This window comes from Plectropomus leopardus, chromosome 5 (assembly GCF_026936395.1).
Source record: "Plectropomus leopardus strain MGB_pleo_1.0 chromosome 5, ASM2693639v1, whole genome shotgun sequence".
NCBI classification, from domain to species: Eukaryota; Metazoa; Chordata; class Actinopteri; order Perciformes; family Serranidae; genus Plectropomus; species Plectropomus leopardus.
In genome coordinates this window covers 8424619-8450788 of record NC_142180.1, presented here as the reverse complement: position 1 = coordinate 8450788, position 26170 = coordinate 8424619, and the positions used below count along the sequence as shown (strand labels likewise).

The window sequence follows — 26170 nt, the reverse complement described above, 5'->3', positions numbered from 1 at the left end:
CACAGAGAAGTTGTCAGAGGGCTTTTGTTTTGAAAGGGAAGCAGGGAAGTTGGCGTAAAAAGACGTCTTTGTATTTCCTTATCATTGTGACTTTTAAACTGCAGTAAAAAGTGGTATAGAGTCAATAAAATCATGAAAAAAACATTTTCGCTGTCTATTTCTGGCTGAAATGCGCTTCTCCTTGATCAAAGAGAAATAATTCTTGTCTAGATACAGAACTTATTGTGTCATTATTTTTTCATAATATTTTACCATTCGTGAAAAATATTGCAGATATTTTCTGCCAATTCACAACTGCCATTGGCTTCCATTGTATCTGAAAATGTGTCACATAACCTTTGAAAGTCACCTTTACACAACTAAGGAGCATTTATTTTCCTGAACAACTTTTTGTTTGTTTTTCCCCTGAAAAGTTATTTCACTAATAGTAAAAGATTATGAAAAAATAATGATAGTAATTTCTGTATCAAGGCAAGAACCCACATGTCAAAAAGACTAGTATTATCCTTTAAAATAAAGTTAGTTAATAAGATTTGTTTTATTTTATTTTTATTCAAAAAAATGACAACACTATTGTTTGCACTAGTTTGCACTGTTGTTGTTTGCACTATGAAGAACATGTTAAAAGAAAGTTCTTGAATAAAAACATGCCAAAGATTGAACAGTAATAATGCAGGCAAGTGTAGACACATTGTTTTTATTAAATGCACATATGGCATCTATTTTTGGGCTACACAAGGACCAAGTCAGATGGTCTAAACATTGACCAGTTCTCAGTGTCTTCTTTGTGGGCTGAATTAGGACTAAATTAGAGAGTCTACACAAAGACTAATTTTCAGGTTCTTTTGGTGGGCTAAATTAGGACCATGTATCAAAGTACTGATAGAAAGATATATGATATAAAGTAGCTACATGTTTTGATTATGTAGCAACCCAGCATAATATACTTGCTATCACAGAGTAAAGGATGGAGAAATTATTCAATAACCATCCAGCATTGCATCTCACTAACTAGTTGATAGCATAGTCCAGCTTAGGCCACATTACAGAGTGTGGACTGGTAGCTGGAGAGGTGCCAGTTTACCACCTTGACACTGCTGACGTGCCCTTGGGCAAAGCACCAAGGTTCTAACTGCATGGAGCTCAGACTATGTGTCAGCTCCATCACTCTGATGAGGATATGTATATGTCTAGGATATGTATATGGACAATATCCAGAAGCATATGCGACAGATGAGGTATTTTCCAGATATCTATGGATATAGTGAGTATTGTTAAATTGAGACACTTTTTGAACATTTGCATTTTGGAACAAACAAAAACAGAATTTTTCACTTGTCTGAGCTCTAGACATGATATAACTTTATAAAAGCTCTGCAACCCCTTTGCCACCATATGCAAAAGAAAAAAATGAAGAATAATAAAACACAGAATTAATTATTCCGTCTTAAACACAATATGTCCTGAGACCACTTTATTGCAAAGATAAAATTGTATACCACTGGATCTTTCAGGCTAGCTGTAAGCTCCTTTGTCTTTGTAAGATTTTTTGGGTAAGGGACACCTAACCTTGTATTTCTAATAGATTATACTATAGATAAATATTACAACATTAGCATCTTTTTTGGCCAGCTGAGACAGTATTGCAGATCCGTGAATACATTAATCAGATTTTGTTGTATCTGCAGTTGCCTGAAAATCTGTTGATGGTATTTTTCCAGATCTGCGATCTTTGTAATATACAATTCTGGTATCTTAATGGATGTGTCATGGATATCATATGCTGAAAAGATCATATTTATGGATCTGCTACGGCTCAGATCTTCCAGGATATTCTCAAAAACTGTTATGGATATGTGACAGATCCAAAACCTTGTACACTGTTGGATCTTTCCAGATGCAGACGTTCTTAAATGACAGCACACTTGACCCCAGTAAGGATCACTATTAAAGTTATGTGGCGTGACTGATGCACAATTTGAAGGTGACGCTGTGCAATCTTCTGAAATCCCGCAAGATGTGACTTGATATAGGTAAAATGACAGAGGAAATGTTAGTTGATGTTGAAGAGATGAGTGCTGGGAAGACTTTGTTGTGCAATACAGAAAGTGTGGCTTAGTGTTATTTAACAGATTTTCACTGAATATTTAGCATATTTTGACAATGTGTTAAAATCTGCAAGATTTCAGAATGAGACTTCCTCTTGATGGAAACTAGTTAGACAGAAAAACAAACACTCCTGTTCAGCAAAAAGTAAGGATTCATTTCTCACTAGGGTCTTTATTTTGTAATGGTGTTAAACACTTCTGATAACAATCTGAGTTTCAGTGGCAAAAACAAACAATCTGAGCCTGTTAGTGTCAAAATAATAATCTGAGCCTGTCAATGGCAAAAACAAGAAACCTGACCCTGTCAGTGGCGGAAAAAAAAGTAATTGTGCCTGTCAGTGGCAAAAATATGTACTCTGAGTCTGTCAGTGGCAAAATAACAATCTGAGGCTGTCAGTGACAACATAATTATCTGAGCCTGCAAGTGGCAAAAACAAGGACTTATAATGGACAGAAAACCAGTGCACAATTGCCCATAGGGATTAAATTGCAGCCTGTTTCACAGCTGGAGTGAAACAGCTGGAGCTGTCTCTCTTAATACTGGACCACTATCAAGAAATGTTCTCTCCATTAGTCATTTACAAACACACACACAAAAAAAGAAAATCAGGGATTTGTTCAAGGTTTAAAAATAATAAAGTTTCCCTTTAAAGTCACTATTGGCATAAATGTAAAATCACATAAAAAAACAGGCATGCAAGTGAAACCAAACAGCCCCCTGCCCCCCCCAAAAACAGATTATCTCTGATTCAGGATGACTCATCTCTGACATGAACGTGAACTCGTTTTTGAACAGAATGCTGGCATTAAGAAGTGAGGAATGACAGTGAAAAAAAGACCAAATGCTGCACGTGACAACCCTCTCTCTATTGGAGGAACATTTCCTGCACTCGTCCAGACAGTCACAGAGCTGAAATGAATGTGATTCTCTCCAGACACTCCCAGGTCCTCTAATGAGACTGTGCTTAAGGTGTAAATTAGTTACACAGCCTTGCTCATCACAGACGCTGGAGCGGCAAATCCACCGGGTTGCTCCAGTTCCACCAGACATGATGGAGATCCGTTTCATGAACATCACTCATTAATATGCTAATGGCGGTCATTAATGAGTGATAGCAAAATTAATGGAATTACAGTACTTAGCGGGTCGTGGCCAAGAAGAAAGGGACACTGTTTCCGATAAAGAGCCATTTGGAGAAAAAAAAAGTATGGTGGTGAAATGTTGGTTCTGGTGAAGTGTTTTTGTCAAACAACATAATCACATTAAGTGGTTAGTAATTATTATGTTTTGTTTAATGTTATGTAAGGAGAGCACTCTTGGTAATGCTTTGCTTTACTCTGAATCACTTATCCAATCAAGCATTTAAGTGGTTTTTAATCTAAAAGTTAAACTTTGATGATCCCAGGGGCTCCAAACAGTGAGGCTGGTTATTCAGCACCATGGACAGCACCGCATCCACAAGCTTATCATCTGCAACAACAACCACAGAGCAGGATGGCTTTAATATGGATGATAAATGGACTGGGATGGCTACAACGCTGTCGTTCTCTCTAACGTTGCATACAGATGGATGAATACACTTAAGGAAATGGTTAAATTAATGGCATTTTTCTAACAAGTTGTCACTTTTCGCGGCACCATCCTGATCGGAATTGACAGTTAGGAATATAGAACGGAGTCTGTGTGTCACACCGAATCTGGCACAAATCTCTGCTGGGATGCGACATAAATCAACTTCAGAACCGCGGACAGCCACGGCACAGCACAGCATACTAAATGGACACTGAAACACACGGGGAACTGGGTTAATTAGCACCACACTGAGGCTGCTGTGCCTGTAGAATTCCAAGACCTGATTGCTTTCAGGGATTAATTTCTGCTGTTTCTGGGTAGATTTAGGTTCTTTTATTTAGACCTGGCAGAATAATGAGCTCCGGACACCACCCACATTGTACTGTATATGGTATAGCACCCTATCCAAGCACATTAGTCACATGTCTCAGTATTCTCAGTATATCGTTTATCAGTATTCACAACATATTTCTGTTGCCGTCTGTTTAATAAAAAAACAATAGAGGAAAAAATGTCCTTGGAGCAATAATAACAAAAATCTTTTTTTAAAAAAAGGATAAAGAATATATATATATATATATATATATATATATATATATATATATATATATATATATATATGTCATGTTTTAAGTATGTAACAACAGTTGAGATGTCACTTCATGGTAATGGTTAAACAGACTGTACTTGTAATATGTTAGTATACCAACATATACCAATGTTTTACCATGGAGTGAGTAGTACTGTACTGTCATTATTTCCACAAAATATGTATTCTGAATATTTACCATAACAGTAATTCAAAAACATGGCAGAAACTGTGAAAAATCATATGTTTTGATGTTCTATTTTCATCAAATACTTAATGGAATCACATAAAGTTTTAACAACAGTGACTATATATATATATATATATATATATATATATATATATATACACACACATTATTTGGTTGAGCATGGATTTCGACAGTATAAAACAACATACTTAAAAATAGTACATCAGCAAGTTTATTTTTATTTTATTTTATTTTGTGCAAATAGTCCATTTTAATAATATTAGCTTAGCCTCACTATCTTCATCTTCTTCTTGGACAAATATTAACCATTGGATGAAGCATGTTTTTAAAATTAATATTTGAGTTTTATGTTGTTGTTGTTGTTTTTTTTTTTAATAAAGGCAAACTGAGAAGGCATACTATAGTGACATCTAGTGGATTTTTATAGTGTAACAGAACTGATCGGTAGAGATGACTCAGTCATCTCTACCGATCAGTTTTTCATCAAGATGCAGTGACTAAAAATGTGCTCTCCCTAAAGGTTGTGGAGAACGAAAAGGATATAGATTTTTGCATTGCAATATCTGATATTTAATGTGCATACTATTTAAAATTCACTTTTAGCCACAATGGGCTTAAAACCCACTTAAACAGAAGAGTGCCCACATCACTGAGGGATTAAAATTCAATAATTCAGACAAAAAAAAGACACACACAAAAAAAGAATATCCCTGACCGTTTCAAATCCTACCCGCTCTAGAGCTAGTTATGATCAATGCAATCTGAAATGAAATCAGGTACCTCGGTGCACAGTTTAACAGCTCTGATCCCTGTTACTGTAATGTGTGCTGTCATAGTCATTATGAAAATGCCAGCATCCATTCACTCACTCAGTGGCTATAGTCTGTGCTGCATGGTGATTTTTTAGCAGAGCTGCCTTTTTGCAGTGCCACTTAATGACTCATGATTCATGCATAGGCATGCTTCACAAGACAAAACCAAAGAGGATTAGGCATTATGCTCAACACCTTCGCTCCCCTCTTACTAATGTGACAGCTCAGACAGATAACGACTTAAAATGTTGACGTCCTCTCTGATGGCGCTTTTTTTTTTTCTTTTAAACCGGAGCAGCCAAGCAGTTATGGGAATGTTCAGTTACTCCTCTTTATAAATAACTGCGACACTAAATATTAGGGCGTAAAGTTAATGACAAGAGTGTCATTCCGCTCTTTGCCATTCGTTTAAAGTGAGTAGGGGAGAAAAAGACCGTTACCAAAACGCTTGTTAACATTCTCCCCACGTCGCCTACCTCAGTCTACACTCCTTTGGCAGCTATTACAGAGGCTTACTTGTGTCTTAAACATGTGACTAAGTGAGAGAGGGGCACAGGGGAGAGCTGAGGCGCCGAAGCCTGTTATCTGCTGCCGGGCGCCTACCTACAGTTTCCACAGGATCTCTCCGCTCCTGTGCTCCTTTCTCCACACAGCGATGCGGAGTAGGCGGGTCAAGTAGAAGGGGGGGAAAACAGCGCCGGGGTTGGAATTCATAACGGGATATTTTACCATCTTCGTGGGGCGGCTGTCCGCGTCCCGGTAGCATTCCGTCGCATCTGGACCTGGCTGAAACAAATGCGCAAACGCGTCTTTTTAATCTTCTAAATCGACAGCCCCTTTGCGCTCCTTGAGTCTCTCTCCTCCTCCTCCTCCTCTCTCTCCTCCGCTCCTCATGACTACATCTCCTGCTGGATGATTTCATTTTGTAAAGTCATTATCACCAGAAAGGTCAAAGCTTCTAGGAACTGAATTACAGTGGGATAAAGCGACTTTTTACCCTCCGGCGCAAAGTCAAAGTTTGTCAGGGGTGTGCTGCGGATTGCTCCGGAGCATCCTTCCTTCGCCGATCACTTTTACCTTTGGATCCTTGAGTGTGAACGAGTGTTTTTGGAGTGTTTTTTTTTTGGTTTTTTTTTTGGAGTTGCTATTGAGCCCTGACAAACTGTGAGATGAGTTTACAAAATCGTCAGTTGAGAGGCACCGAGATTCAGCAAGAGAATGGGAAATACTGAGTTAAACTTTATCTGCTGTTCCAAACCGCGGTGAGTTCCCGAAATTATGCATTTAAATGTCGAATTTGGATGTGTGAATGCAAATTAGGATTCCTTAACATGTCAACAACCTACCTGTGGATAAGTTGTGCTATTTTTTTCCCGGAAAATAACAAGATTCCTGCAGTGTACTTGACCCGGATAGCGCTCAAAAAATCTGCTGTGCTGTGACATGTGTGAAATGCTTTGCACAATGCGAGGAGAAACTCCCACAGAAACAACCAAGCATGCAAACACACACACACACGCATGCATGCAAACACACACACACACACACACACACACCAACAAATTATCCAGTGCCGCTTTTAGGAAATCTTACACGATATTGCTTTTCATGCCTTGTCAGTATATACACATGCACAATCATACTCATCTCCTCCCTTTTTTTCCCTCCCCCCCTTCCTCACCAACACTGCCACCCTTTATCTGCCTTTCCAACAAACACCTCTAATCTATATTCCTTAGGGTGTATTGGCATTCTTGCCTGTAGAGGATCAGATCTCTAACACCGATATGTGCACCGAGAGCAGCTTGCCAAGCACCAGCGAGCCTGAAAAGCCAGCTTGCTCTCAGCCTGGAAGAAAAAAAGTCCCACTGATTTCATAATTATACATTTCACCCTCAAGCGTTGCCCTCAAAGAAGGCACATGAGTCAGGGCAGCCTTATGGGATTGTCAGCGGAGGCTCTGATAACGAGCCAAATGCCCTCGAAGAAAACAAATAGCATTTTAAATTGCAATCACACCAGCCCAAGGGCAGGCTGGCATAGGTGGTATTTGCAGTATTTTAAAGTATATTAAACCAGTATCTTAAAGTGGAGAAGCCACTCCGGTGACAGGGAGGTAGTTTTGTCGCCAAGCTTTATGGGAGAAAAAAAAACTGCGAATCACGGCTATAACTCTCATTGCCACTTGCCAGTGTTCGGCAGAGGTGCCAAAGCCTCAGACTTTTTATAGGGCCACAACAGGGCCACTGTTCAGCGGTGTCCTCATCTATCCTCGGAGACTGGTGAACCCGACCGTGACTAGGCCTGAAAGGCACACTGTCTCCTCCTATGAAAAGAGAAATTTCTCTCCCCGTGTCGCTCACCTGCCCCGCAAAAAGTGACCAACTTAACCGAATTCAGCATTTTTCATTGTTCGGATGTTCAGCTACGATACATGTTTGTGTGTTTTTACGCTTGGGTTTGCGCATTGATGATAAGACCAGCCTTCTGTGATGGGCACATACTTGAGAGGAAACAAATTGGGCTTGAAAAGCACTTTTTACGCGGCAACTGTGAGTGAGCACAGAGCCATCTATAGGCTTCTAGACTAATGCCAACGGGAGGAATTACATGCCTGAGAGGGCTCCTTGTTCTTACAGTTTAGTGTTGGGTGCCTGATAGGACTGGATGAGGCATCATTCGTAGGTGTGATGGCTGAGGAGAGAATGGGAGAAGAGGGAAGGAACGAAAGCAAATCTGCCACCCCCCCTCCCACAGCCACTGTAAACACACCACAAGGGAATGAAAAGACTCTGTAGAGCAAATGCACTTTCAGTTTGATGCAAAATGGTTCTTCATTGCTTACATTTTGGGAAGGTGGGGTGGGGTGGGGGGGTGGTAGAGAAGCTAACAAGTGTCTGGCTTAATGAATGTGTGAAATACAGCTGCAGTATATTTGATCATAACAAATTTTTGCTAGGAAGTGGGAGTTGGAATAGGCAGGTAAAAATTAAGGCTGGAATAAGAAGATAAGGGGATGAAAGAATGGGAAAGAAATGAAGATGAAAAGAGGAAAATGATTGCCTATGCAGGATTTGGTGGTATTTCAGGGTCAAGTTTTGCCAGGATCTGCTCAATATCCACAGCCCATTATTTTATGATAATGAGCAAACGGACGAGTTTGACTTCAATCTAAAATGACGGAGCGGAGCGGTTGGAGGGGGAGAATAAAAAGTAGGGGAGATGAGAAGATGAGAATATAGTAAAAGAGGAGAAAATCATAAAATGTTGGGAGGAAAAAAAAGCCTCATTGAGGGATTTGAGACTGACAAGGGCGTTAAAATAGAATCTCTCAGATTAAGTGCGACTGTGGCATTAAACCAAAATCTCTCTCTGAGGCAACTGGTAATTGAATGTTGAGTTTGAACATATTCTGTAAAAGCGTGCACACACACACACACACACACACACACTAATGGACAGGCTGCTCTTACAGCAAATTTGCAGTCAGTTCAAAAAGTAATGTCCTCACTTTCATGTAATGTTTTACAAATCAAGTGCATACTTCTTTTCAGTGAAACAGGCAAGCATCAGGCAATCAACCATCTTAAGCGTGGACAAAACCGTGTGCTGAGCATGACAGAAATGACTCACCGTGCAAATGCAGTTAAATAACTCATCCCTAAAATTAAACAAATTATTGTCACGCCAAATCATCATTAAAAACGCCTTCCAAAGGAACTTGCGAGGTTATGTTTTTGATGTGTGTGTGGGGGATCCTTGATCCTTTCCAAAATATGGGTAATAATTTTGTGAGCCAGTGGTGGATGACGTACCCAAAAGCCTTGAAAGTATGGTAAAAATAAAAGTAAAGACTTCACATTAAAACATGACGGGTAGTTAAAGCCACCTATTAGAATATTACTTGAGTAAAACTCTTAAAGTATCTGATATTTACTGTATCAAAAGTAATTTTTTTATAATATTAACACATACTTAAGTAATCAAAATAACAGCATAAGTTAATGCTGTAATCAAAAAACTAGCAGTCAGAATTTTGAAAATTCCTTCCTTTTTTTTCTTTCTTTAAAAGTGAGAGTACGTTGCACTTGAAGAAATGCAAGGTCTTTTTCACAACCTAAAGGATTTAAAAGAGCAAAATCCATTTTTCCTGCCTTCCGTCCTTGGCTTGATTTGAAAACACAGGAAGGAGGCAATGAGCAATGTCCGAAGAAATGACCCCAAATTTAGCTATACATTTGTAAATAATTCAAAAAATTACCTAAAAATTAGTAAAAAAAAAAAAAAGTGCTTAAAAATAATGCAAAACTTCAAATATTCAGTTATGATCATTATAAATATAGCCTTTCCCTAGATTTTTTCGTTTTCCTCAGACATTTGTCCCCTAGTTTTTTTTAAAAAAGTTTTCTAAATCTACAAATTTCTTGCAATATTTGGAATGTTTCTTTCAAAACTGCTCATTTCCCATGATTTTGAAAGAAGTCAAACCAATTTGCTCAGGATTCAACTGTTTAAATACTTTTGAAAGGGTTCTGAAAGCAGCACAAGAAAAGTGATGTTGATCCAGGTTCCAAAGGCTTAAAGTAACACCAGCGACTGTCCAGCCAATGAGAATTTGGTTGAACAAGAGCAAAATAATCAACCAACTGACTAGAGGTTAACAGCCCTAAAACCTAGAGACCATGTTGGATTACACCAGCTGCAAGCAGCAATCCAGGATTTAAAACAAATATGGGCCAGGGTGAAGTAGGCAATTGCTGCTTTCCTTCTTCCAGCGCCCTTTGCTCAGACCACACCCATCACTGAACTTGGCATGTATTTTGATTTCAACTACACTCGTGTAAAGTGATGTCACTACATCTCTTTCTGTGCATTACTGAGTTGACAAAATCTTTCCACTCTCAGACAGACATATGGACACCTGGCGAAGTACTCAAAACAGCTTCTTTGATAGTCTCTGCTGCAATACGTGTTTCCAGGGCTACATTTTGCTTCGATGACACAGACTCACAAGGTGAAGACAAAACCACCCTTGCCTTGGCGTCTGATAATTATCTCTAATTTGCTCCATTTCTGAGTATTCAAGTAGCCATTATGGCAGCCATAGGCACAAGCAACATGAAGAAAGGAAAAAGCTAGAAAGAGTTAAAAAAAACAAAAAACACTGACTTTAATTTAAGAGCAACCTTTGTCCCTGTTTGTACAAGGCCACCAGCAGAAGAGTTCTATTTGTGTTTTACTGTGATTTATAGAAGCCTCGCTCTCTGTATGTTCTTGGCCACTCGGTGATATGCAGCCATATAAAAGCATGCGAGTGAGAAGTTTACAGTCTGGGTAGTTATTATTAAGGTGACTTTTCCCTGTTTGCTTTCAGCTCGAGTTTTTATGTTCGATACCTCAAAATTATTTGCAGCAACACTGTTCAATGTAAAAAATTGCACACTTAATTCGAACTTGTAAAAAAAACAAACAAACACATGCACACATATATAGAGTGTGAGAGAGACCACCAGCTGAGCAATTGATTGAATCTGCCTGAATAATTAATCTCCCATTGCTGCCACAACCATGGAGGAGAATATACACACACACACTTTGTCTAAACACATTGGAAACATCATACACACACTGTTCCTGTCTGCATACTTATATTGACTGTCAACTTTTAAAGATGAAGATTTGTTAATGATTTATGTAGGGGAAGTTGAACAGAACGTTTCAGTATAACCTCATGCAATGGTGTATATATCTTACAAATTAGCACCCCTACTGATTAGGTAAGGTTTAGGAAAAGAATCGTGGATGGGTCTTACGTAGGGAACATGTCATCACACCTTCACTTGAGGCGTAAAGACGTTGTGTTGATTTAAGGTGGGTGAGATATTAAAAAGAAGTCAGATTGTTTACACATAGAATGTTCAAATAGAATGTTCAATAGATTTTGGGGCTGGACCATTCTTTAGGAGCACTATAGGGATATTTAAATACACTACATTCGGTTATTTGGAACACAGAGCATACTCTGGGCACAGACAGAGCAGCAGAACATAAGGCACCTTGAAAATGAAATATAATTTATTGCACAGGGTCTCCAAGCTCACTTTTGCAGCAGGTTCTCATCCCAAGTTGTAACATGTTGTCATGGAAGGTTAGGGGAAGGAGGCACATGTTTAAGTGTAGGAAAAGATGATTAGATTCAGACGGGAAGCAAACACTGTGTGAAAGTCCGATGTTTGTTGGACCTGTCCACCACCCCTACTGGTGTTGCAGTGTTGTGCCAAAAGCATATAAGCAGTGGTATTTTAATGAGAACGGGCTGGTGCTCCTCTCATCCATCTAACTGATGTGGTCAGCTCAAACTGGATAGACGGATCAATTATCCATCCTGTGACTAAAACTCTTCGAGCTGCTGCTAAGGGAAAAAAAGAAAAAAAAAAAAGCTCAATGAGTTCCGCTGGCGCTGCATTACTGGACCCACATAAACCAATGAATTCAGTGAAGGGACACAGTATCGTGAGCTACTGCCACATATAAATTGTAATTCTGTATTCTGGGTTGGTGTCATATGTTTGTGCTTTGTTTCTCTTTAAACTATGCCCCCTGACCTCCTCTTTTGCTCCTGCCATATGACGGATGACAGCCTGTAGCGCCTAGGTCATGTGATCAGAGCATCCCGAATCACAATTACATGAGTTATAAACATGGTTACATGGGTTTTTCGTGGTAGTGTGGAAGAGGACAACAGGCACTGTTATCCGTCTTCCATCAAGAATTGTAACTGTATTTAAAAAGAAAAACAAAGAAGAGTTTGTTTTCAGTTTCTTGCTTCCTTCAGACAAATTTCCATCCTGCTTTTGAGAGAGGAAAGATTTGTTGACCAATCTGTTTCCATGCTGGCCTAGAAGATGTCTGCTGTGGAGTTTCTCTGCCTTAATAAGCTACTGTCTTGTTTTGTAAATAAGGCTAGAAAGATTAGATGGAATTTTACAAAGACAGGGTCTGATGTGACGTATGCTTATGCCTTCTAGATAGAGCTGCATGCTGTAACAAACTGGCGCACTGTGAACTCCCAGAGTTCATTTGTTGCAGCAGCACTGGCCTGTTTATTGGTTTATCTGCTATCTGGCCGCTCTGTTGATCAGCTGCTTTCATCTCATATGGAGAAACAGATATTTTGAACAGTTTGGAACACTGTCCAACAGTGACAACCAAATTTAGAGCAAAAACCTTTTAGCACATAACTGAGAATCTTTGTTTATATTTGACATAGTTTTATCAACTATCCTTCATTAATTCCACTAATTTGATTAAAAACTGCTCATTAAGATTTGGTTAACAACTACAGAAAATGACTCCTGTTTGGGATTTCAGAGGCTCGAGCTGTAAAACAGGGTTAGAGATATGGATTTTTTTATGCTTTTAAACCATGATTGATGTTGGCAGTACTATTTTACGCAGCGCTACCCCTCCCACTCCCCCTTCCAAGTCCCCCAAGTTCCCAATTAGCCTTTTCTGGGTTTGTGTTATCTGAGTTTTCTTTTTAGCTGTGACCTGCAGCTCTGTAGTTTGCTCTTTAGGTTGGTTGTCAAAAAAAAATCCCCACCCTTGTGCTGCCACAGTTTTTGCCCAAGGAGGTAGAAATTTTGTATAGAGGTCAAGTATGTGTGGCTATGTTTACATTCATGCCAACTGGCTAAAACGGGGTGTGTGTGGCCTATAACAAAAAGGTGCATAGCTGTTCAACTGATTCACATAACGTAACCAAACTTGATACACAGCAGTCTTTCCCACAGACTATGTATGGCAGTGGGAGGGTATGATTGTGTCACTTATTATTATTCCATGTACCCTCTCTAAATTTGGACATTTTTCAGGCCCCATGAATGCAGCACAGGCCGAACTTGTCACTAGTTCTATTTTTTTCCTCAGCAGCACTTTGTGGTGTTTGAGTCGTGGGGTACATAATTGATCTGCCGGAGCAGTCAGAGCTGATCAGATAAGATCGATGGATGAGGATTGTGAAAGCAAACTTTTACACCTAGCGCAATTAATAATAAAGTTTCACTTTCACCACACCCGGTGCTCTGCTTCCCGTCTGTGACCAGGGTGTTTGCCTGCGCTTCAACAGTGTGTTGCAATACACCACAATCGTGCTGCTAATGAATGATCCAGTTCCAAATATGCCAATATATGGTGGCAGATGTTTTTATTGTGGCGTGATGACACAAATAAATGAACATGCAGGAAACCCTGCAAAGACACATACAGAAAGACATGCACATGCACACTATCTTTCATGTGCTGCTTGTCGTAGGGAGGCATCTCTGGATGAGACATGAGTTTTTGTGTGTGCTATCGTAAGTTTATTCTTGTTTAAATATATTTATATATATATATATATATATATATATATATATATATATATATATATATATATATATATAAGAGTTCTAGCATGGACACAAGGCATGTCAGTATGAAAGATAACATGCTGTACATTTAATTGTTTGTAAATGACATTTGCCACACAAAGGGGATGTATTATTGCGAATGAATAGCACATACAACACAAGATATAGTAAATATTATCTCAGGACTAACAGACTTAAGCATTCATTTCTTTCTGCTATCATTGTTTTTTTATGATTCAATGTGATTTTAAATATATTGTTTTATTGTATGTATTGTATGCACTAATGCACTTCTGCTGGCTGCAGAGGAATTTGCCCCTTGGGGGACAATAAAAATTTCTTAAATTGAATCTTGAAGATATAGTAAAAATGATCTTATTTGCTGAAATAACTTATTAATTATGAAGTTCCTTAATTTTAGTATTTTTGATCGTTTTCTGATTAGACACTATCACTTATGACAACACTGGTTTGGGTTAGGAAGGTTTAGACACAAAAACAATGTAGTGCAGTTTAGGGAAAGATTATGGTTTAGGTTCAAATAGACAATGAGACAATGAACATGAGAACATCATTTTGGGACACTTAATAAAATGCTGTCATTATTCTTGAAGGACAGCCTCTTAGTGCATGCCCCATTTGTGGCATATAGGGAAAAAAGCTACAATTTTGGGTTTCGGTAAGGTCAGAAGAAATAAAACAAATATTTAGGGTAAAGTTTGATTTTGCAATTATTATAAATATTTTTAAATACACAGCAGACAAAGAAGAAGCAGTTTCTAAATATCTTAATGTACAGCAGTCTACATCAGCAGCAGCTTGTGTAAATACATTTGAATAAGTTTATTTGTTGTGCAGCTTCACTAGAAGTCATTTACATACAAAGAGGATTATAGGAGATAAAGAATATTGTGGCCAAAATGCAAATTATTCTAGTTTAAGTCAGACTTTAAAGTGATAAAAGTAGGAAATATTTGTTTTTTTAAAAAGAGTCAATGTGCATAAAATGATAGGTCATAGTGTCCTCCTTTAAATCTTAATTTAGACTTGAAGACCACAGTTTTTAGTTTTTATTTGAGAATTTTAAAAGGTAAACCCAGCAGTCCACAGAACAACACTTACACAACAAAAACACACAAGCTCAAACACTTTCATTTAACCTTCCCCACAGCAACACAGTGCTGCTCTTCATTGTGCTGCTCGCTTTGAGTCTTCATGTCTGACGTATATATACGCACGCCTGTAGATCTGTGTTCACGATTGTGCGTGGAAGCGCTTACAGAAGTGCCATCTTTTTTCTTTGATGTCTTCTGCCGAGGACACCACGGGAGCTCGTGCTTTGTATTTGTTTGTACGACAGCCGGATGAGTGCAACTGGCAGTCATATATTATAATTTCACAAAGGCTGCGTTTCACCCCCGGCATTGGTATGAGAGGTATTGTTGACAGTTGTAGGAGGGAAGATAACTGGGTTAATTAGGGCCAAAAACCTCATTAGTCAGCACGTAGGGGAAGATGTAAAGTTTATCAGTTCCTGTTTCCCTACTTTGAGGATGGTTTTGGGGTTGGCTCGCAGACAAGTTACAAAGTGGATCCTGTTGAAAAAAAAAAAATCTAATGAAATGTTTTAATCAACTCCCCCTCCTGCAAAGCAACCACCTCCTGTACATCTTCTTCTACCATCGTTTTCCTTCAAACGTGTTCAAAGTGTGAGATATCACAAAGAGACTCATTTCAATTTGCATACTCGCCGTGCCAACAAAGAGGATCTGCTGCGGTGAGTGTTCCAATGCTGGATATGGACACACACTGCAAGAAACCACACACATACATACACACACTCACAGGCAGAGACTCAGGTAGGTGACCGTTACAGCTCTGGCATCCTACAATAGTCGAGCAGATGTTTAGGGCCTGAATGCTCTGTTTTGTCCCGGTCTCCAATGGAAACGGCTGCTGAAATGCTCAAGAAAGATTAGGCTTGGGAGTTCCCACATCTCATCAAGCTTACTGTATCCTCCGAAAGACGGGGCGAGAGTCAAGATCCAACACCGCAGTCAGTAGCCAGGCCTGTAACTCTGGAGGGAACACAGGATTCTGGCAGGCGCACAAAGTTGCAGGAAGCGCTGCGGTAGGTACAGCCTGAAAGACGCGCTCGGAAATCTTGTATAGACAGATACATCTATTCATCATGAATGCCACACTGGTAGGAAAGCCAATGAACTGACTTGTTTTGGATGTTTTCCTCCAAAAATCAATAGAGATATTAACTCAAACATGGCAAGACTGGCAATTTTGTTAATTCTGCATAGGAAATTGGTGAATCAGTCACATAATTTCTTAAATAATAGCGAGAATATCACAGTAGGATTACAGGAGGAGTACAGGATTTTTGAAGGTAGCAAATACAGCCCAGCCAAATCATTCAAATTTCATTTCATATCATATCATTCAAATTATATATATATATGTATATATATATATACTTCAAGATATTGTATAGCCTCTGCACTGCAACGTGCACATGGCTAAGTCCATTTTTTGGTAGCACTGGAGAGTGTTGAGCTGCATTCAAACATACATACCTCTCTTGGATGGCTGTTTCTCAGTAGACATGAACTAATCAGTTGAGCATTGTGTCAATTAAAAAAAAAAAATTGACATGATCAGTATTATCTCTGAGCAGCACGGTGATGCAGTGTAGTACTGTTACAGAAGGTTCCAGGCTCTGCGAGAGGGTTCTAGGGTTGACCCTGCTGGTGTGACTGGCCCGTGTCAGCGCGTACTCCAGCTTCCTTCCACAGTCCAAAGCCATGCAGGTTAGGAGGCTCTTAACTGTCCATAGGTTTGAATGTTAGCATAAATAAATAGATGTCTGTCTCTATGCGTCAGCTCTCATAGTGTGACGACCTTCCCGGGGTGTACTCAGTGTCAGCTTGGATTGACTCCGGACTATAGATATAGAAACGTAGATAAGCGTGTTCTGGATGGAAGTATGAAGTTGAATCAAATGAAGTTGCATGAAATTTAAAATATCAAGTTAAGTGCCAGTACCTCAAAATTGTACTGAAGTACTGTACTAGAATAATCCCTCGATGTTGCTTATTCCTAAATTGCTCAGAAGATATCTGTTTTGTCATGGAACTGTTTAGATCACCCCCAGTAACTGAAATTAATTCAAACAAGTAACCACTATTATGTTCACTTTCCGATGTTTAAAACAAAGCAAATTTCATGAAAATTAGAATCAGAATTATGTGAGTTACAATATATTTTGTAGTGAAATCTGCATCTCTAAAGACAGATGTATGTTTACAAGCAGATCTTGATCTCCTCAAGACCCATCACAGCGAGTTTAGAGCAGCAGCCAGTGAGATATCTATGTTTCTATACCTATGCTCCTGCCCTTCTGCGACCCTTAGCAGAATAAGCGGTTACGGAATGGTGAGGAATTATGAATTAATGAAGTATTGTCTCCTGTGTATGGCATATATATATAGTATATTAATTTAACCAATGGAGTTATATCACCCACTTAATTAGGCATATCAATAAGCCTACTTATTAATTACTATTATTAAGTAGACAAACTTTTGCCTACTTACAATCAAAAGTTAATATTAATCACGTTGTATTAGCCTATCAGTAATCAGTTGTGTAGACCTAATATACTGATAAATAAATAGATAAATAAGGTAATAAAGTTTTTTTTAACCTGATAAGTTATCGTTTGTCACAGTTGTTAAATATAATTCTGTTCTCATAAATTGTCCGTATCCTTTTCTGTAATAAAATAAGGCACTCAAATTTGTTTATATCCCACGTATTTTGAAAGGCTGCGATCATGTGATCAATGCGCTGACATTAGTAAACAAGGAAGTAGTGGTCGGAATTATGTGAACTTTGAGTCATTTGAGGTGCGTCCTCACCATGTTTCTCTCCCTGAACCTAATCACAGTAACTTTATTACATAAAAACCTAACCTTCCTAACTTACACTAATTACGTAACATCATTCGTGGGGGAACTAATTTGTAAAATATCAAATAAACTGTTTTATGGGGATGCGTTGCAAAAGGTACTGTTTGCTCAACACATGAAATCGGCTGAAAAATTGAGTTTAAATTGTTACCTCACATTAATTATGTTTTTTCAATAAGTTTAACAGTGCCGCATAGCATCTGTGGAGGTACGTCAGGGGATATCCCACACCACTGGCTAACATTACCTACAAGTTGCAATAATGTTACAGAAAAATGAAATAAGATAATACATTAATGTCAATAAATATTTTAATTTAATATTTGAATAACGTATTCAGGATGTTTATGATTTTAGATAATGTTTCTGTAAGGTTAAATGCTGACTTGGACCACAGAATGTTCTTTTTATTAAACGTTCCGACAATGTTTCATGAGAACAGAGGAAGAACATTTTCAAAGGAACATTAAGAACACGTTATTGAGGCCTGAGATAACACATTTTTTTTTAATGAAAATGTAATATAATGCAATATGTTAACAAAACATTACTAAAACATTGCATTGGTTGCATTTTTATTGCCAGCAGGGTTATTATTATTTTTCCCCCAAGGCCACAAATTTACAAGATTTCAACTCAGTTGAGGACCCAACTTTAAAAATATATTCTTTCCTCTGTTATTTAAATGCGTCATTCTTGATCATTGAGAGGAAATGAAATAAAACAAAGGGAGTTGTCATTTCTCACAGAGGAACCAAACAGCCGGAGGACATGTCAGGCCCACACTGTGGACGTCATACCTTAACGTAACCACCGGCAGGGCTCGTAATGAAAAATGACTCACCATCTCATCATTTTGTTGACTTTTTTTTAAACACCATGCCTCAGGGAAGAACACTAAGAAATATAAGTTATGAACATGTTTTTTTTTTAATTTTCTTGTGATCTTCAGTCCACACAGTTAATTCATTAAAGGAATCTAAGTTGTCTAAATCTCTTTGTTGTCGAGTCATAAAGGGTGGATGAGCAAGTAGCTTGTCCTTGGTTAATACAGAATGTGTTAAATTTCTCTCAAATTCATTTTAAAATCACAAAAAAGTAAATGGCACAGGAAGAAAAAACAGCAGGGATACACAGCACTCTGCTATTGATTTGCCGGGTCTTTTGGTCAAGTAATGACAAGACATTAAACCTTTGCAGATGACAGGAGTCATCAGAGCCGACTTGTTAAGTATTTTCGCAGCTGAAGTATTTGATATTCAGCGGTGCTTACTGAATATAGCCTGTCATTATGACGGGCGGTGGGCGTAAAAATGTTGTAGAGTTTGATCCACCGTTGGCCGTGCCTCACTCGAACGGCCATTTGTTTAACACCCTCCTTTCTCTATCTAACTGCCAGGACATAAAAGACTACCAAACGGATATTTCCTCCCTGCAGAAATAAACAGGACCTTGTCATAGGTGTCATTTAAAAGACAAATCCCCATGTGTTCTGTCGAAACAAAAAGAAAGGTGATTTTGTTTCCTGTGCAAATGTGTTTGTTTTTTTTTTAAAAGAAAGAAAAATAGTGCGTCACATAACAAGGCTGAGGCGATTGTGCATGTGTGCCGACTGTTTATTTCACCTGAGAGTCATTTCTAAACCTTGAGGGCCCCATAACGGATGTTTTTTAGAAGCAAGAAAGAATGCTTCTGACAGCTCATACCTTTATTTTAATTTAACTTAAAATTATGATTACCTCAGTGCTCGGAGAATACGTCTGGCGATGTTTTCCAGAATTTGATGGGAGATTATGAAAACATTAGAAAACAAAACAATAACTTAATAGCTCAAATCTACATGGATAATTGGTAAATGCACCACGTTTTGCCTTTCGCTGATATCATTCTTTGCATTCTTTCCTATTTTGGGAATAAGAGTCCTCACCATATTCATGTGTGGGAAAATCTATTCCCCCATCATTTGCACTCTGCTCACAATTCCATTGAGAGGACCTCACAGGAACAAACAGAGCTTTCATTTCGTACAGAGGTTCCAAACAGCCCCAGGTTATTGGTGGCCCACGTTGTGCAAAATCATATTTGAGTGGATACACTGGGTGCCCTGCTACCGCTTGAATTGAAAATTCCATCGTGTTGTATCGCCCGACATTTGATTTGTTGTTCCAAGATTATGCAAGGGCTCCCTGCCTCAAGGAGGAGCATTTTTGCACATTGTTTGATGAAAAGCACTGTTTGCATAAGGTTAGGAATGTGACATAATGCCCTTGTAAGTGAAAATGGCATGTATCTGATATCTTCCAGGCAGCTGATAACAAAAGGCTTAGTGGATGGCTTTGTTTGGGGGGGCGATAATGTGATTATAAGGCTGGCGCGGACCTGTCGGAAAACAATGAATGTTTACAGACAGGACTGTCATAGCAAGTGTGTGGAAGGATGTGAGTCAAAAGATGGGTTTTTAAGAATGCAGAGGAGGAAGAGAGTGGGCTGTTTGAGGAAGGAGAGACAAAAGAAAAAAGCACAAAGGAGTGTGAGGGGATGGGGAAAAAAGAGCAAGTGAGCAACAGGGAACAGAGAGTGTTTTCCTGCATCAGCGTTTTGGACAGCTGCCTGTTGGATGATAGGATTAAAGAGCCTTTTAATATGACCTCTGTGCTCTATTTTGCTATTAACACACCACGCACTCCCCTCTGAGAGAGGTCACTCTATACACAACATGCACCGTGTAAAGCAAGGCTGCGTTTCACCTATAATATTTAGACAGAGTAGAAGCCGAGGGTAGTTTTGGATTCACTTGTAGCTGTTTTGCAGCCAATTTTACTGCAGCGTTGACACATCTTCATACATTTTCATGCAGCAACTTGTTGTCAGACTTGATGCTTTAAGATAATAAGACACAACTTCAGTGTCAGATTTTGTCAACTCCGCTGTCTGTGTGGCCCTCAGCTGCTGTAGGAATACAGGGAAAAGTGTGATGCTAGAGTTGGAACATAGAGCGTGGCAGAAGATGACATAAAACCCAGATGACTGCTCTGTCACGGCGCAAATAAACTATTCAACATGGCTGGAATGAGAACAGAAGCTCTTACTGATCTGTCACATTTTAACTGCATTAACAATAAAAGAATTTGGGAAAATTGCGGAGAATTTTCTCCGTTTCAGTGTTTGGTAACTTTATCTTCCCATCTATTGTTAGTAGCCATGCTGTGAAGGTTTATCCCTGCACTTTATGCAAGATTCAGAATTGAAGACTTGAAACTGAAGACTTTGACCTTAGTCAGACTCAAGGCAGTGAAATGTATTGTGATTATTGTGGCATATTGGATTTGGCAGCATGACTGTGTTGGATCATCACAGTCTGGACCAGTTGGTATGTTGACAGTTGGGTTATGAAATAATAGAGTTTTTATTTTTTACCCTAATTATTGGCCTTCTGGTCAAGTCTCTGCCTGTTTTCTCCAATGAGATTATGTGAAATGTGTTGAAACAATTTTACAACTGTAATCAGGACCAAGGGGAGAAAAAGCAAGCCTTGCAAATGGTAGGATCCTGGGTTAATATTAATAAGAATTAGTTCTGAATCCAGTTTATCATCTCATCTCGTCCAAATCTATCTTTTTCCTTTGTATATGTGCGCTTTTGGTGCAAAAATGCAGCATAAATTAGCATGACAAACACTTTTTGATGCACGTCTATTTGTGCTTTGGTACAGGAACAAAGGATTATGGAGGTTTCCCAGCATCATTACTTTGATCAGCAGCCCCTTTTATACTGCATGTTCAAGGCGGTAATATTGTGCATTATTGCACCCCGCTGTTCTGTATAAAAGGTACAATGGCGGAATGAGGGGGGCAGAGTTGTCTTGCATTTATTTCCTGGAACACACTGCATGCATGAGCAGCGCGTGATGGCAACCTTGCTGAACCACAGAGTGTGTTCACACTGGCAGTGTTGTGGCTGTGATGCTTCTGAAGGGCCCCCTGCTGTCATGAGTAACAGTGCGGTATTTAGGTCTGTGTATAAGGACAGCAGGGAAGATGGGAGAATAGGTGGGACAGGTGTGATGTTTTAACTGCGTGTTATGTGCGCAGTCAGCAACGGTTAGGGACTAAATCAAAAAAGAAGACAACTGAAATTATCCACAAATTGGGAAAAGAATGAGATTTGGGAGAGTCTTACCCTCAACAGCCATATAACAGGGACGATAAATGATTGTTATGCAATCGTAATTGTGCATCAAATGCTGCCAATGTGTATGTAATATGTCACACTGGAGGCAGTCGCTGTTTTGTGAACTGTCATGCTCATCATGCCTCTTTTGATTCCATGATACTGGCATGCTATCTAAAATCATACACTTGAGTGGCATGATGCCATCAGTGTTTGGGTCGGTGTAAAAATGCAAAGGCGGTATCAAGAGGAGACTTTGTAGCAGCTCTATAACACCGTCTCTGCGTAAAAAAAAAAGGCTATTGAGTACCTGTTGTCCAGTGAGTTATCCTCTTTTCTAATTGTGCATATTGATGGGAAAAATTGTCATGTATTGGGTGTGTGGTCTTTGTTAGCATCAGTAATTTTAAGGTCAGACTGAAGTAACACTAATTAGAATTTGAAACTTCATTCAGATTTGACTGTTCTGACACTTGACTTACTTGAGACTTAATACCCCACAATACTTAATTTGAGACTTAATAGTCAAAATGCTAAGCCTCAATTAAAACAGAGATTCTTCATTTTGACCCTGTAGAAGGATTTTTGTAAATGCTATGACTTGGATCATGCCTTGTAATGTGCTAAGGGGAACTCCAGCAGTCTGTTTACAGAAAGTCGAATGAAGCCTTTTGTGGCTCCAGAGAGAACTGAAAATTGCCTCTAAGTAACATCACTTAAGGCAATTTATATTTTTTCAGAAGTTTACAGCCTGCTCCTCATCTCTGCTTAAGGCGAGAGGTTTGAGGCTACACTAGCTGTTACGAACATAAAGCACCTGAATCTCCGACTGAAATGTTGCGGTAAGGTTGCATCAGGTTTGGAGAAGTAGGAAGAATGCATGGAATAAAAAAAATAAGAAAGACAATATATTTGGTTGTGCTGCATTGATTTTGATGCAGTTTTATGACAATGCTTTAGGAAAAAAAAACAAAAAACAAAAAAACACTGTGGCTGTGCACTAATTTTATCCCAAAGAATAAGTCCAACTATTTTTGCTCAATAAGGCGTGATTTATTCCAGCAGTAAAACCTACAAATATTGGCACTGAAATCCCATTATCATGATAGCGCACTAAAATATAAATATAGTGTGTATATACTCACACACTGGGGTCAGGCATGCCGAGTCCGGGGAGCGATGTCGGACTGAAATCAATTCCCAAATTGCCAGCTCATCTCATCTTTAATACATTAAAATCCTCCTGCTTTCAATAATGAACCCTTATCACTGTCTCTTTCTGCTCATGAGCGTATGATAGTATTTAATATTACATTTTAAATCTGTTTCGGCTCTTTTCTATCTACCTCCAGCTGTTGTGCGCTCTTCCCATGCTGTCTGCCGTGTTGACTGAGAGTAATGATTTTTGAAACCCACGCACATCTGCACACACACCCACACACGGTCATATGGCTGAGTTAACTTGACAGATTGTCATCAGAATACTGTAATGGGACTCAAACACCCCAACACACACACCGCAAAGGAGTGTGTCACTGCGGGGGAGATGATTGACAGGTCTCGAAATTGTGATGGAGACTAATGTAAGCCCTGGACAGTCAGAACAGCAGGTAGTCTGATAAAACACAGCAACAGAGACGTTGTGTTTTAGCAACGAAAGTGTGTATTTGAGCAACAAAAGAGTGTCTTTGTCTGCGTGTGCATTTACTCCTTGATTTGCATGTGAGAGCAGCGCTTTAAAGTTGCCGTGTCACAGTAAAGCCAGTATGATAAGTACAGTTCTGAAAGCAGCAGCGCAGCAATTATACGCTGACTTAAAGGGATGATTCACAATGGGAATCTTAACGTCTACCAGTTAAAAAGCAGACTTTTACATCATAATATAGATGTAAATCAAAAAGTAAGCCTGCAACAGAAACATTACTAATCAAGTATGCAAAACTTTTCCCTTTTTATCCCAAGAAAGTTCTCGTCTTGTACCAGAAAATCCCAACTCACAGGCAGCGGTGATTCATAGTTAAAGAGAAATATTTTGTTCTGAAAAGGGAGTTAAATTATTCTCTCTCATATGAAAGATTGATTCATTGCACATCAGAGTGCATTTGACTCTAAAGTGCTGTGATTTTCTTTTATTTGATGACTTATTTCCCCACCAGCTGCTCAGAATACCAATTTTAGTTTTTTTAAGAGTGGACTGCTTTTAATGATTACCTTTATAATTGATTATTTTTTCTGTTTATTTTTTACAAATCACCAATAAATCCTCAGGTCTGAAAGTCTAAAATTAGTAAAAAAAAATGTTGCACAAATTCCTAGTGTCAGTTTATTTCCATTTTGCAATTCCAACAGGATACATTTTTATTCTTTTGTGCTGGCAATAGCTGTGGCTAGAGGCTTATAGTGTCCATCACAGTTTTGTGAATGTAATATCTCAAGAATACCTGGAGGGATTATTCTCAAATTTGGCACGAAAGTTCACTTGGACTCATAGATAAACAGACCGGATTTTGGTGGTCAAAGATCAGAGGTCAAGGTCACCAGGACCTTGAATCCATCTCATTTTCGTGAACATGATGTTTCAAGAACACCTTGAGGAAATGTCATCAAATTTGGCACAAATATCTACTTGAATCAAGGATAAACTGATGGAATGCAATGTTCAAAGGTCAAGGTCACCATGACCTCATCTGCTGCCTTCTCATAAATACAGTATCTTAAACACCTTGAGGAAATTTTATCAAATTTAATAGAATCTGGTGGCCAAAGGTCAAAGTCACTGTGACATAACAAGTTTTTGGCAATAATTCAGGGATTTATACGCTTATTATTACAAAATTTCACAAAAATGTCTCAAATATGATGAAGTGATAACATTTTATGTTCAAAAGGTCAAAAGCCAACATCACTGTGGCATCACAATGTTCTGCAAAAACACTGCCTGGCCATTACTTAAATCCATAACTCAGGAAAAGAAGATGAGACATTTTACTCATTTAGTGACACTAACCTTGGATGTCAACCTTGAAACTGTGCTTAGTGTAAGCATATTTTTTGAGGATGTGTCCAAAGCATTCATGTTTTCACAGACATGAATGCAAGCTGTAACTGCAGGCATACAATTTTAATTCCACCCAATTCTAGTTGTTCCTGTGAAATGAAAATGTGTAATTTTACCAAAGGGCTTGATTAGATCAGATTAAGTTGACAGTAAAGGATTAAAGTCAACCTAATATTATCATTTTATATTGATTTATGTTGCAGTTCTCCAAGGCAGGTGTGTAGGGCAGTCTCCCAGCATGCATCGCGGCAGCAAACATATTGATTTCTTGCATTGTGACTGGTGTTATTCTGTTCTACATCATGTTCTCCAGTACTGTCAGATACAGAGAGGCGTTCTTCATAATTAATGTGAACCATGAATCCAAGCTGTGTCGAGCCCACCCAAAATTTGTACATGTCCTTCCTGACCCTTATTAAAGCACATAGTGAAAATTTTATTGCTTGTAATGAAATGCGCTGCAGTTAAAATCAGGCGAATTAAAAGATGGAGAAGGAAGGGAGTGAACTTTCATCTGTCTCGGCTGAATGTAACGTGCAAATGTATGTTCATCTGTATATCTGTTGTAATTCGTTGGCTTAGGAACAGATTAAAGTTGAGGTCATTCCAAGGGCATTTTCTCCTTAAGACTTACCGTGTGCAATAAGAATATCTCAACACTACTATAGTGTGACAGTAATGTTCACAGTAGTGGCTGCTGAAAAGGTTTTTTATTAGCAATATGCTTCTCCCCTCTAACTTTTTGTATTGTAACGTCAAAATGATGTAAAGGAGAAATTCAATACAACTCCGTTTCTAATACAGGTTCACACAGTGGACGATATGCTTTATGAAAACCCCTTTCATGTTTTTGTAATAGGCAGACTGCGAAATATGGACTGTGTTGTCATGCAGAAAAGGTTCCTCACAGCCGATGTTATCTAGATATCTGGCACGTGCTTAGACAGAATCGTGATGTGTGTCATGCAGGGAGGCTGGTTGCAGGCATGTCACTGTCTGCTGGCTGTGCGTCACATTCTGCTGCCCTCCGAACCCTTGGGGTGTCACCTGATCAGGTGGTCAACTAAGATATGTCACTCAGCACTGAATAAAAATGATGCTTTGTCATGACTTGGAATCTGATTTCTTGCATATTTACCGGTGTCCTCTGGTTCTACATTATGTCCTTCAACATTTATGTTTCTACACATCTACTCTTGCCATAATTAGTTATTGCCAGGGAGCGTGCTTAAATCATGAATATCCTTGTGTGCACAAT

The 26170-nt window shown here is 38.8% G+C and overlaps 1 protein-coding gene across 1 annotated transcript in view; it reads left to right on the top strand.

Annotated features, from left to right (window-relative positions):
* The first annotated feature begins 5875 nt into the window (after positions 1-5875).
* Positions 5876-26170, top strand: part of LOC121940582 (BMP/retinoic acid inducible neural specific 3a, tandem duplicate 2) — a 66120-nt gene continuing 45825 nt past the window's right edge. Inside the window, exon 1 of the mRNA XM_042483317.2 lies at positions 5876-6555. The gene's annotated coding sequence lies outside the window, so the exon portion shown is untranslated. The remainder of the gene's footprint in view (positions 6556-26170) is intronic.